Raw genomic sequence first — 11,963 nt, 5'->3', positions numbered from 1 at the left:
GCAGCTCCCGAGTCCCACCCCTGTCGTCAGACGCAGTCTCGGCTGGGTGCCCCGACACCTCCTGGGAAGTGGAGTCCAGCGCCAGCCTCACGGTCTGCGAGTCACGGGCTTCTAGACTAACTACCCCCTTGGGGTAATCGAGGATTGCTTCGATCCGGCCCTCAGGTGCGGACCCCAAGACGAGCTACTCGGTTCAGAGGTTCCCCAAGGCTCCTCTTTCCCTTGGCACAGTGAGGCCGCCCCCTCCTCCCCAGACCCCGATTTCCTCCTCAAGACCAACGTTGACATAAGGAGTCAGGCAGGAAACTGAAGTATTAGGAAAAATGGAGGCGGTAAAAGAAGATGAGAAAGTGAGCGAATTAGAGTTACTTTCGATCACCATAGTAATTTGCATTTTCTAGACTTTTCTGTAAGTGGAATCATACAGTATGCACTCCTTTTTTAGCGGTTTTATTGAGATATAAGTTCACTCGTTTAAAATTATACAATTCAGGGGTGCCTGGCTGGCTCAGTCAGTAGAGCCTGTGACTCCTGATCTCGGGGTTGTAAGTTCCAGCCCTACCCTGGGTGTAGAGATTGCTTAAAAATAAAAATAATAATCTTTAAAAATTTTTGTACGATTCAATGTGTTTTTTGTATGTTACATTATTAATGTTTTTAAATCGTGGCAACTACGCATAACGAAATTTGCCCTTTTAACCATTTTCAAGCATACGATTCAGTGGTATTAAGTACATTCACAATGTTGTGCAAAACCATCACCATTGATATTTCCAAAACTTTTTTGTCATCCCAAGCAGAAACTCTGTACCCACTAAGCAATAACTCCTCATTCCCCCCTGCCTCCAGCCCCTGGAAACCAACTTTCTGTCTCCATGAATTTGACTTTTCTAGCTACCATTCATTTACTGATGGATGTTTTGTTTTTTTCCAACGTTTCACTGTTGTGAATAATGGTGCTATGAACACTGACATAGAAGAATCTGGTTTTGTTGACTTTCTCTATTGTTTTCTATTTCACTGATTTCCACTTTGATCCTCATTATTTTTGTTCCTTTACTTTGAGTTTTATTTGCTCTTCTTTTTCCTGAAGTGAAAGCTGAAGTCATTGTTTTGAGACATTTCTTCTGTTCTAATATAGGTTTTTAGTGCATAAAAACTACTCGCTAAGGGGCACCTGGGTGGCTCACTGCGCTAAGCAACCGACTCTTGAATTTGGCTTAGGTCATGATCTCAGGGTCATGAGATCAAGCCCTGCATCAGGCTCTGCCCTGAGCGTGGAGGAGCCTGCTTAAGATTCTCTCTCTCCCTCTCCTTCTGCCCCTCCCTCCAGCTCTTGCATGCACTCTCTCTCTCCCTCTCTCTCTCTTTCTCTTTCAAAATAAATAAATAAAATATATATTTTTTAAAAAAATTACCCCTTAGGGCCTCCTGGGTGGCTCAGTCGGTTAAGTGTCTGTCTTTGGCTCAAGTCATGACCCCAGGGTCCTGGGATCGAGCCCCACATCGGGCTCCCTGCTCGGTGGGGAGTCTGCTTCTCCCTCTGCCTGCCGCTCCCCCTACTTGTGCTCTGTCTCTCTCTCTCTCTCTGACAGATAAATAAATAAAATCTTTAAAAATTACCCCCTAAATACTGCATTAGCAGAATGCCATAAATTATATGTGTGGTTTCATCCTTATTCAGTTCAAAATATTTTCTAATTTCTCTTTTGATTTCTTCTTTGACCCATGGGATATCTAGAAGTGGATTGTTCCATTTTCAAATATTTGAGGATTTTCCCGAGATCTTTTGGTTGTTGGTGTGTAATTTACTTCCATTGTTTTTAAAGAATATATTTTGTATTACTTGACCCTTTTGAATTCATTGAGACTCTTTTTGTGGCCTAGAATATGGTCTATCCTGGTAAATACTCCACGTGCACTTGAAAAGAATATGTATTTTGTTGTTATTGGGTGGAGTGTTCTAAAAATGTCAACTGGGTCCATTTGGTTGATAGTGTTGTTCACTTCTGTATCCTCACTAATTTTATGCTTACTTGTTCTATTAATTACTGAGAGAAGGGTATTGAAATCTCTGACTAGAACTGTGGATTTGTCTAGTTTTCCTTGCAGTTTGTCAGTTTTTGATTCATGTATTTTGAAGCTCATATTAGGCACACACACATTTAGAATTGTTATGTCTTCTTCATTTATTGACCCCTTTATCATTATGAAATTACCTTCTTTATTCCTGGTATCTTTGTTCTGAAATCTACTTTGTCCCATATTTATATAGCCCCTCCACCTTTCTTTTAACCAGTGTTATCATATGGCACCTCTTTGTTTACATACTTTTACTTTTAACCTATTTGTGTCTTTGTATTTAAAGAGGATTTCTTGTTGGCAGCAAATGGTTAGGTCTTGCTTTTTTTTTTTTTTTTAACCCAACCTGATCATCTCGACCCTGTAATTGGGGTGTTTGGACCATCTACATTTAACATAATTGTTAATATAGTTTAAGTTTGAGTCTGTCATTTTGCTATTTGCTTTCCATTTGCCCCATCTCTTCTTTGCTCTCTTTTTCCTCTTTTTCTACCTTCTTTTGGATTAATCAATATTATTTTAATCCCATTTTTTATCTCCTTATTGGCTTATTAGCTTTACATCTCTGTTTTGTTATTCGAGTGGTTGCTTATAGGTTTATTATGTACAGCCATAACTTATCAGTCGACCTTCAAGTGTTCTTATGCCACTTCACGAAGAGTTATATGTTGTTATGTACTTACATTAATGTACTTCCATTTCTCTCTTCCTGGACTTTACACTATTATGCATTTTACTTTTACCCCACAATACATTGTTACTATTTTTGCTTAAACATTTAAATTTTTTAAAAATTTATTTACTTTAGAGAAAGAGAGAGAGAGAGCACGTACACGAGTGGGGGTAGGGGCAGAGGGGGAAAATCTTCAGGTAGATTCCCCACTGAGCATGGAGCCTGGTGCAGGGCTCAATCCCATGATCCAGGAGATCATGACCTGAGCCGAAACCAAGAGTCAGATGCTCAACCGACTGAGCCACCCAAGGGCCCCATAAACGGTTAATTTTTTAAAAGGTTTTATGTATTTATTTGACAGAGAGAGAGAGGGAACACAAGCAGGGGGAGCAGGAGAGGGAGAGGGAGAAGCAGGCTCCCCACTGAGCAGGGAGCCTGATGTGGGACTCGATCCCAGGCCCCTGGGATTATGACTTGAGCCGAAGGCAGATGCTTAACCGAATGAGCCACCCAGGTGCCACAACAGTTAATTTTAATAAACTTTATTTTATTTTAATTTCTTTTAAGTAAGCTCTACCCCCAGCATGGGACTCGTACTCACGACCCCAAGATCAAGAGTCACATGCTCTACCAACTGAGCCAGCCAGGCACCCCAATAGACTTTATTTTTTTAGAGCAGTTTTAGGTACAGCAAAATTGAGCAGGAATTACAGAGAATTTCCACATATTTCCTGCCCCCACACAGGCAGAGCCTACCCCACTATCTCAACAACCCACACCACCAGAGTGGCACATTTGTTACAACAGATGAACCTACATTGACACATTGTTACAATCCAAAGTCCGTGGTTTACGTTAGAGTTCGCTCTTGGTGTTCTATGAGTTTTGACAAATATACAATGACATATATCCACTATTACTATAGCATACAGAATAGTTTCACTGTCTAAAAACTGTCTGTGGTCTGCCTATTCATTCCCCTCTCCCCACAATCCCTGGCAACCACGGATCTTTTTACTGTCTCCATAGTTTTGCCTTCTCCAGAATGTCATATAGTTGGAATCATTACAATAGGTAGAATTTTCAGATTGGCTCTTTCACTTTAGTAATGTGCATTTGAGGTTCTCCCATGTCTTTTTATGGCTTGATGGCTCATTTCTTTTTAGTGAATAATATTCTATTGTCTGGATGTACCACAGTTTATTTATACATTCACCTTCTGAAGGACATCTCGGTTGCTTCCAAGATTCGGCAATTATGAATAAAGCACTATAAATGTCTAAGTGCAGGTTTTTGTGTGGTCGTGAGTTTTCAGTTCATTTGGGGAAATATGAATGTGATTGCTGGCCCAAATGGGTAATTATCTTTTTAAAACAGTTTTATTGGGGTAAAAATTTACACATCATAAATTCACCCATTTTAAATGCACAACTAAATGATTTTTAGTATATTGACAATGTTGGGGCGCCTGGGTGGCTCAGTTGGTTAAGCATCTGCCTTTGGCTCAGGTCATGATCCCAGGGTTCTGGGATCGAGTCCCACATCAGGATCCCTGCTCAGTGGAGAGTCTGCTTCTCCCTCTCCTTCTACCCCTACCCCCTGCTCATGTTCTCTCTCTTTCTCTAAGATAAATAAATAAATCTTTAAAAAAATCCTTTGTCAGACATATGACTTGTGAAATTTTCTTCCTCTCTGTGGCTGGTGTATAAGTTTCTGAAATAGCAGAAGTTGTTAATTTTGATATGTTCAAGTTTTTCTTTTATGCTTAATGCTTTTTTGGTCTTCTCCTGTGTAAGAGATCATTGCTTATATTTTTATGTATCCTATAGCTCTTGTTGCCAATATTTATATCTCTTATTTTGATTTCTCATTTCACTGCATTGATTAGGACTTCTAACATAATGCTGAATGGTAGCTACTTTACCTATGAAAGTCTGTGATTAGGTTTTAGGGAATAACAGTGAGACTGGAGAGAAGCTAGAGACACTACAAAGGAAGAATCAATAGAACTTGGTAACTAACTGAATAAGGGGGATGAAAGAGAATTACAGTTTAGAAATAACTTGGGTGTTAAGATTAGGAACAGGGAGAATGAAGTTGCCATTATCAGAAATGAAAAAATGAAGAAAGTTATTTGGGGAGAAAGATAAGCTCCATTTTAGATATTTTCATTTTGAGTTTACAATGGAGCTTTTATTCGGAGGTCCTCTAGGCAGTTAGAGAACTGGCTTTAGGATGAGAGGCTTGGGCTGGAGATAAAGGCTTTAGAGTCATCAGCAAAGGTGATAACTGAAATAATAATGTGGATTATTACTTGAAAGAAGAGAAGTTAGGGGCACCTGGGTGGCTCAGTTTGATTAAGCATCTGACTTTGGCTCTGAGCCATGATCTCAGGGTCCTGGTACCAAGCCCCGCATTGTGCTCAGTGTTCAGTGAAGAGTCTGCTTGTCCCTCTCCGTCTCCCTTTCCCTCTCCCTCTCCTCTGCCTCTCCCCCTGTTCGTGCTGTCTCTCTCTCTTTCTCTCAAATGAATGAATAAAATCTTTAAAAAAAAAAAAGACAGGAATTTAGAGAAAAAGAGAAAAGAGTTCAACACTGGGCCTCAAGGATGAAAGTAGGAGGAAGTAGAGGAGCCAAGAAAAAACAGAAAAGAAGGATTTAGAACAGAACAATATCTATAATAGCTTTAAAAGTTATAAGGAATAGTGTCAAATAGGAAAAAGAACTTAAGAGAAACAAGGAGTGGATGTGGCGGGTCTTCTGAAATTGTCAGTAAAAATAGACTGGCAACCATGAAACTAAACATTTTCTGGATACTGACAGAAAACTAAACACAGACCAAGTATTTGATGATGTTGAGAAATTATATATTTTACTGAGTGTGACAATGGTATTATGATTGTATTTTTTTAAGTCTTTATCTTTTGAGCCCAAAATGAACCCAAAGACTTAAAAGTGAAATGATATGATGCCTAGAATATGCTTTAAAATACTCCAGCAAAAAAATAATTAATTAAAATAAAATACTCCAGCAAAATATTAATAAGTGAGAGGGCTATATAAAACAATAATAACAGGGTGTTAATTATTATTGAACTGGGTGATGGGTACATGGGGATTCATTATACTATTCTTTTTCCTTTCTATATGTTTGAAAATTTCCACAGTAAAAGGCTTAAAAATGCATAGTTTGGAATGACCTCCAAGATATATTGTTAAGACAAAAGTAAGATTCAGAACATGTGGATGGTATGCTATCATTTGAATAAGAAAAAAAATAGAAAGTCTAGGAATACTTGTTTGTATATGCAAAGAATATCTTTGATAAGATATGTAAGAAACTGATAACTTTAGTTGTTTCCTAGAAAAAGAAACTGTATGGCTTGGTAGTAAGAGTGAGAGGAAAATTTTTAATTTGTATATCCTCTTAAACCTTTTGAAACTTTGCAACACCCAAAGAACAAAGAATCCAATCAAGAAATGGGCAGAAGACATGAACAGACATTTCTCCAGAGAAGACATATAAATGGTCAACGGACACATGAAAAAATGCTCAACATCACTCGGCATCAGGGAAATACAAATCAAAACCACAATGAGATATCACCACACACCTGTCAGAATGGCTAAAATTAACAAGACAGGAAACAACAGACGTTGGGGAGGATGTGGAGAAAGGGGAACCCTCCTACACGGTTGGTGGGAATGCAAACTGGTGCAGCCACTCTGGAAAACAGTGTGGAGGTTCCTCAAAAATTTAAAAATAGAGCTACCCTATGACCCAGCAATTGCACTACTAGGTATTTACCCCATAGATACAAATGTAGTGATCCGAAAGGGCACCTGCACCCCAATGTTTATAGCAGCGATGTCTACAATAGCCGAACTATGGAAAGAGCCCAGATGTCCATCGACAGATGAATGGGTAAAGAAGACGTGGTGTATATATATATATATATATATACACACACACACACACAAAGGAATACCACTCATTTATCAAAATCAAATGAAATCTTGCCATTTGCAATGACATGGATGGAACTAGAGGGTATTATGCTGAGTGAAACAAGTCAATCAGAGAAAGACAATTATATGATCTCACTCATATGTGGAGTTTAAGAAACAAAACAGGATCATAGGGAAGGGAGGGAAAAATAAAGCAAGATGAAATCAGAGAGGGAGACAAACCATAAAAGACTTAACTATAGGAAACAAACTGAGGGTTGCTGGAGGGGAGGGTGGTGGGGGATGGAGTATCTTGGTGATGGACATTAAGGAGGGTATGTGATGTAATGAGCACTGGGTATTATATAAGATTAATGAATCACTGAACTCTACCCCTGAAACCAGTAATATACTATATGTTAATTAAGTGAATTTAAATTATAAAAAAAAGAGTCAGCTGCTTAAGCAACTGAGCCACTCAGGGGCCCCTGAAAACTGAGTTTAAAAAAAGAAATCCAATTATGGGGCACCTGGCTGGCTCAGTAAGTAGAGCATGCAACTCTTGATCTCAGGTTTGTGAGTTCAAGCCCACATTGGGCTTGAAGCCTACTTAAAAAAAAATCCAGGGGCGCTTGGGGGGCTTGGGTGGCTTGGGGGGCCCAGTGGCCCCCCCTCCCCCTGCCCCTCCCCCCCCCCCCCCCCCCGGCTCATGCTCGTGCTCTCTTTCTCTCAAATAAAAGAATAGAATCTTAAAAAAAAAAGAAAAATAAAAAATCCAATTATATATTATTCATAGAAGGCAGACCTAAAACAAAATGACACAGAAATGTTGAAAATAAAGGGATAAGGGGTGCCTGGGTGGCTCAGTCGTTAAACGTCTGCCTTTGGCTTAGGTCATGATCCCAGGGTCCTGGGATGGAGCCCCGCGTCGGGCTCCCTGCTCAGCCAGGAGCCTGCTTCTCCCTCTCCCACCCCCACTGCTTGTGTTCCCTTCTAGCTGTCTCTCTCTCTGTCAAATAAATCAATAAAGTCTTTTAAAAAAAAAGAAAAGAATGGGATAAAAACTCATCAGGCAAATATGATTTTTTAAAAAGCAGAGATGGAGGGGTGCTTGACTCAGTCGGAAGACTCTTAATCTCAGGGTCCTGAGTACAAACCCCATGTTGGGTGTAGAGATTAATCAATAAAATAAATAAACTTAAAAAAAAGCAGATATGGCAATATTAATATCAGATAAAGTAGAATTCAAGACAAAGGGTGTTAGGCAGTACAAGAAAGGTACCATTTGTTTAAAGTGGCAAAAGGGCACAATTGACCAACAAGGAAGATATAGCTGTCATTGAACTTTTCATACAGAACAAGATAGTAGTGAAACATAAAGCAAAAACTGTTTAGAAATACAAGACAATGACAAAGACAAGATCATGGCCGGAAACAGACATTACTCAGACTGACATACAAAGAGCCAAACTAGGTAAGGACATAGAAGATCTGAATACTACAAATAACTTGTTGGATTTAAAAGATTTGTGTTGAAATTTGCACCCCAAAATAGACTACACATTCTTTCAAAGGCTGTAAAACTCTTACAAAATTGATCGTGTACTAGGCTACAAGAAAATAGTAACAAATTCCAAGGAGTAAAATAATACCAGCTAGATGTCATGGGAGACAGTAGAGCAGTAAGCTCTAGAAATCCATCCATCCCCCTAAACAATTATTGAATTGGCAGGAACCGTCCGAAGTAACAATTTTGGAACTATGGACTCTAGGTAAATACTTGCAAAGTCCAGGGGAGAGCTTGATAAACAGGCTTAAAAGTTTTGGTAAATTTCTTGAAATGTTGGCCTTTTACCCAGTATTTACCATCCCCCAGTACTGAGGCAGGTACATAAGGGGACAGTTCCTGGCACAGCTTCCTGAAGCTTGAGTGGGCAACAAAGACATTGTCCTCCAAATATCAGGATTATGTGGTTTGATTGCTGATTGCTGTTTTTGAGGGCTGAGAGGTTGGCACAGAGGCTGAACATGGCTTCAATCCCTATGGGCAGAAGCAGCTTACAGGGGATTTAAAGAAATGGTGCTTGGGTTTTGGGGGTTTTTTTGCTTCTTTTCCCCCTTTAGGGACAGAGACATTTAAAGAAATCTTTGTCAGGTTACTGGCTGACCACAGAGATAACAGAAAAGAAACATCAATGCCCATGTACAACAAATAATACACGCTTTACGAAAATAATTCGCGAAAGTCACAAATAGATGGCTCTAACCCTCAACAAGCAAGATTCATTAATCCCAGGGGAGTGGGAGAATTAGATGTCCAGAGTTACCACAATAGGAATACTCAAAATGTCCAGTTCTCAAAAAATTTACAAAATATACAAATAAACATGGAAGTATGGCCCAGTCACAGGGAAAAGAAGATTTGAAAGAGGAAGCCCAGACATTGGAATTACTAGTTAAAGATATTAAATAAACTGTCTTAAATACATCCAAAAGCTCAAAGAAACCATGGATAAGAATTAAATGAAATCAGGGGCGCCTGGGTGGCTCAGTCAGTTAAGCATCTGCCTTCGGCTCAGGTCATGATCCCAGGATCCTGGGATTGAGCCCCTCTTCGGGCTCCCTGCTTGGCGGGAAGCCTGCTTCTCCCTCTCCCACTCCCTCCTGCTTGTGTTCCCTCTCTCGCTGTCTGTCTCTCTGTCAAATAAATAAATAAAATCTTTAAAAAAAAGAATTAAATGAAATCAGGTAAACAATATATATAAAAAAAGAGGGTTATCAATAAAAGATAGAAATTACAAAAAGGAACCAAACTGAAATTCTGGAATTGAAAAATGCAATAACTGACATGAAAATACTCACCAGGTGTCAACAGCAGTTGTGAAAAGGCAGAAGAGATCAACAAATTTTAATATGAGACCACTGGGGCGCCTGGGTGGCTCAGTCAGTTAAGCGGCTGCCTTCGGCTCAGGTCATGATCCCAGGGTCCTGGGATCGAGTCCCACGTTGGGCTCCTTGCTCAGCTGGGAGCCTGCTTCTCCCTCTGCCTGCCGCTCCCCCTGCTTGTGCTCATTCTCTCTCTCTCTCTGTCAAATAAATAAATAAAATTTAAAAAAATTAGATGAGACCACTGAAATCATCCATCCTAAGGAAAAGGAAAAAAGAATGATGAAACATGAACAGAGCCTGAGGGACCTGTGGGACATCATCAAATGTACCACTGTACACATAGGAGTCCCAGGAGGAAAAAAGAGACAGAAAGCAGAAAAAAAAATTTAAAAAAACAATAGCCAGATTTGTCCCAAATTTGAGTAAATGCATGAATATATATGTCCAAGCAGCTCGATGAATGCCACACAGGACAAATTCAAAGTTCAATATTAAGACAAAAAGCAATTATATAAGTAAATGCAAAAGACAGTACTATTATACTTTTGGTATGGTTTATTACTTATTTTTCCCATATGGTCTCATAGGCAAATGCCTAAAACATAATTGGAAATCTATGTTAATGGGTCTACAGTGTGTAAAGATGTAATTTGTGAAAGTAACAATAATGAAGGGGGAGAGATGGGGATGGCAACAGAGTATTTGTGTACTAGTAAAACTAAACTGGTATTGGGGCGCCGGGCTGGCTCAGTCAGTGGAGCATGCGACTCTTGATCTTGGGGTTGTGAGTTTGAGCCCCACATTTGGGTGTAGAGATTACTTAAATAAATAAACTTTAAAAAAAAGACACTAAGCTGCTATTATTCAAACTAGGTTGTTATAAATTTAAGATGTTGACTGTAGTCCCCAAGGTAACTAGTAAGAAAATAACTTTAAAATACTCCAAAAAGGAAAGAAGGAAATCACAATGGAACACTACCAACAGGGGCAGCATAGGGCGGATAAGGCATAAAGAAAATAGACTCCAAAAAACAGAAGAGAGGGGCGCCTGGGTGGCTCAGATGGTTAAGCATCTGCCTTCGGCTCAGGTCATAACCCAGGGTCCTGGGATCGAGCCCCGCATCAGGCTCCCTGCTCCACGGGGGGCCTGCTTCTCCCTCTCCCTCTGCTTCTCCTCCTGCTCATGTTCTCTCTCTCTGTATCTCTGTGTCTCGAATGAATAAATAAATCTTTAAAAAAAAAAAAAACAGAAGAGAAAGGAAAACTCCCAAATTCATTCTACAAGGCATACATAACTCAGACACCAAAATCAAATAAAAACACTACAAAAAAAAAAAGAAAGAAAGAACTACAGGCCAATATCTCTGAGGAACATAGATGCAAAAATCCTCAACAAAGTATTAGCCAACTGAATCCAACAATACATTAAAAGCTCATTCACGGGGCACCTGCTGGCTCAGTCAGAAGAGTATGAGACTTTTTATCTTGGGGTCATGAGTTCAAGCCTCATGTTGGGTGTAGACATTACTAAAAAAAATTTTTTTTAAGTTATTCACCACTATCAAGTGGGATTTGCTCCCAGGATGCAAAGGGTGGTACCCCTTTGAATCACAATGTTTGTATCCTTTGGGTAAATACCTAGTAGTGCAATTGCTGGGTCAAAGGGTAGCTCTATTTTTAACTTCTTGAGGAACCTCCATACTGATTTCCAGAGTGGCTGTATCATCTTGCATTCCCACCAACAATGTAAGAGGGTTCCCCTTTCTCTGCATCCTCGCCAACATTTTTTGTTTCCTGACTTGTTAATTTTAACCATTCTGACTGGCATAAGGTGGTATCTCATTGTGGTTTTGATTTGTAATTCCCTGATGCGAGTGATGTTGATTGAGCATTTTTTCATGTGTCTGTTGGCCATTTATATGTCTCCTTTGGAGAAATGTCTGTTCATGTCTTCTGCCCATTTCTTGACTGGATTATTGTTTTTTTGGGGTGTTGAGTTTGATAAGTTCTTTACAGATCTTGGATACTAGCCCTTTATCTGATATGTCATTTGCAAATATCTTCTCCCATTCTGTATGTTGCCTTTTAGTTTTGTTAACTGTTTCCTTTGCTGTGCAGAAGCTTTTTATCTTGATGAAGTCCCAATAGTTCATTTTTGCTCTTGTTTCCCTTGCCTTTGGAGACGTGTCTAGCAATAAGTTGCTGTGGCTGAGGTCACAGAGACTGCTGCCTGTGTTCTCCTCTAGGATTTTGATGGATTCCTGCCTCACATTTAGGTCTTTCATCCATTTTGAGTTTATCTTTGTTTATGGTGTAAGAAATGGTCCATTTTCATACTTCCACATGTGGCTGTCCAATTTTCCCAACACCAT

The sequence above is a fragment of the Callorhinus ursinus genome, unplaced genomic scaffold, assembly GCF_003265705.2.
Source record: "Callorhinus ursinus isolate GAN/ISIS: 27379988/994484 unplaced genomic scaffold, GSC_fseal_2.0 scaffold66, whole genome shotgun sequence".
NCBI classification, from domain to species: Eukaryota; Metazoa; Chordata; class Mammalia; order Carnivora; family Otariidae; genus Callorhinus; species Callorhinus ursinus.
This window is presented reverse-complemented; position numbering follows the sequence as displayed.